The sequence below is a fragment of the Varanus komodoensis genome, unplaced genomic scaffold (genome assembly GCF_004798865.1).
Source record: "Varanus komodoensis strain SLA01 unplaced genomic scaffold, ASM479886v1 scaffold20_3, whole genome shotgun sequence".
In the NCBI taxonomy this organism is placed as follows: domain Eukaryota; kingdom Metazoa; phylum Chordata; class Lepidosauria; order Squamata; family Varanidae; genus Varanus; species Varanus komodoensis.
The window spans coordinates 892064-894721 of NW_025335588.1; positions in this window are offsets into that span (position 1 = coordinate 892064).

Here is a 2658-nt window from a genome sequence, read left to right on the forward strand (position 1 = left end):
TTCTTAATCTAGGTCCTCCACACGGGCAGGGGCCTCCCTTTTTTCTGGGTTTTGGCACTGGCCACAAGTTTAAACAAGGCAAGGTAAAGGAAGTAGTGCGGCAGTCACTTACCTCCTCCACAGACACAGGCAAAATAACACGACTGCAAGAGAACAGAAAAAAGGGAAATTCACTCGGGGCCTGGAAGCAGGATGATCTAAACAGGGGTCGCAGCAGCTCAGAGTCCCACTGGAATCCCAGGGGCCCAGGTTGAGCTATCCCCCACAGTGCCCCCACTGAATCCTTGCCAAGCTAAGGGGGTGTCTTTGCTGCTTGGAGCAACTCATTCATGGATTTCTAAAAGCGAACATTGCCTGTTCTCATAAAGCACACCCTTTGTGGACCCTAGAGGCACAGCAATAGCCTTTCTCCCAGGCCGATTCACAAGCAGAAGGGAAAGCTGAATGCTGAATGAATGCTTGGCAGGACACATGGAAAGGTGGGACAGAGTGCCAAGGCAGCCAGAGAGGGAGCGAGAACACACCACTGGCGTGAGTTGAGTGTGGCACAGATGGACAAGCTCTACCGTAGCAAGACAGCCTGTCAGAAACCTGCCAAAGAGCAGCCTGCAGAGAACACACAACCAACTCTTACAGTCAACCCCCTAAGGGTGTTTAGCATATGAACCCGGAAATAAAGAAATCTGCCTTTCAGATGTTATACCTATAATTTTACAAATACAGGCTCCAAAGAAGATGACAGATACATTCTTAAACAGAGTTTTACATATTCCTATCAAAACACATCAATATCTTCCAGAGCTTAGAAAAAGCTGCAAGCCAAACCAACAGACTGCAGGAAAGCAGTGCGGCGACTCAGGGGAACAACTACGAAAGGGTCAAAAAGGCAGGCTGGCGGTTGCCCACCAACCCAACAGCAACTTCACGTGCTCTGGGTTCAGCACTGGAGGCACCCACAAAGGATGCCAATAGAGTGTCCTTCCCCAGATTTCTGCCATCTGTTGGATTACATCTCCCATCATCCCACATATTGAGGGAAACCTGCTCCAGAGACACCTCTGCGCTTGCCATCTACACAGCCACAATGGTCCAGGAAGAGCGGCGCTGCCAAAACAACAATTGCTTTGGCCCAAGGTCATGGGTTCCTCTCAAGGATGAGAACTGCCCGACCAGATGGGAGCAAATCCCAACCCAAAACCGATCCTATGAAAGCATGTCTTCAGCCAGAGAGAGAGGAAAGCCCCCAGGAAGTGCCCCTAAGGAAGTCCAGGAGGACGTAGTTGCCCAGCAAGTTGAGCAAAGTGGACAGCAAAACAGGAAATGGGGTGCATTGTCTGTTTTCTATTATTGGCTCCCCAAGAACCAGTATCAAAGGTTTTCTAGCCCTGCGGTCAGTTTGGACAGCCAGCCAGTCTACTCTCAGTTATAATAAAGAAAAAACACTCGGGGGAAAAAACAGTGTCTGCTGAAGATAGCTCAACAGAGCACCTAATAAGATGAATTCTTCTAGAACACAAACTAATATAGGTTTCTATCTGCAAAAAGTCAAGAAATCCTTACAAATCCTTAACCAGGAAATCTCAGTTCATTGTCCAGTGAACTCTCAAAATATACAATACAGGGAACCAGAGTCTTGTCTGGAAGAACTGAACTATGGGTAACCTACCACCACCTGTCAATCAAACTGAGAAATAAGCAAAGGGGTAAAATCAGCAGTCCATCCCATGCGCCTGTTTTCAAACCGGCTCTTTCAAAATGAAGCCTGCAACAGACCATGATCAGAAGCTACTTCCATAACTGATTGGACTCTGGAACCTAATGCAGCCAGTCACAAATGGCTCATTTTCCATAAGGCCGGTGCTGGTGATCCAACCATGTTTTAAGAACTCCAAAACCAACATGCAGGACAAATATATATTAAGCTACTCAAGGGTAGAACATCTTGGAGTTTCAGAGAACACCTGACACTGCAGAAAGGGCAATGCTCTTCCTGCTACAGGCAGGAATTTAGGGGGTTCTCAAAAAGGGAGGTGGTGGGGAGGAGCTACTTCTCCATTTTGCATCGTGGATCATGCAGAATACTGCAAGATGTGTGGCATAAGTTTAATTTTGCAGAGGTCAAGAAGGGAGCCACAGCGGCTTCTTCCAGGATCTTGGCAGCTTTTCCAGAAGCTCCTGTCAGCATCTTTGGAAGCCAGAGAAAGACAGAGAGACTGAGCAAGGGCATTCCATGAGCAGCCCAAGTGGAGCTCCAGGACGCTGCAAGCGCAGGACGGTGGTCCTGCTCGGCAGGGCCCATCCGGGGAGGCGAAAGCGAAGCCGCCTGTCGGGGCTCTGGTGGGTGCGCCCTGCTAAGGACTGTCTCGGCCCGAGCCCGGCGCCCCCCTCGGGCGGGTAGCGCGACGAACCCCCGCACGGACGCAGCCCAAGGGCAACCGGCCTCGCTCCACTGGCCCTTCCCGGGGCGGGGAGCCCGCTGGCCGCTCCCCGCGCCGCCGCCCCCCCTGGCCCCAGACCCGGCGCGGAAGGGGGGAGGCGAGGACGAGCCGCAGCGCCGGGAGGGAGGCGCCGCGCGGGCCCCGTGCACGCGTGCGAGGCGGCGCTGCGGCCGCTCCCCGAGGCGCCCGGCGCGAGGCGGCGCGGGCCGCCGTGACCTTC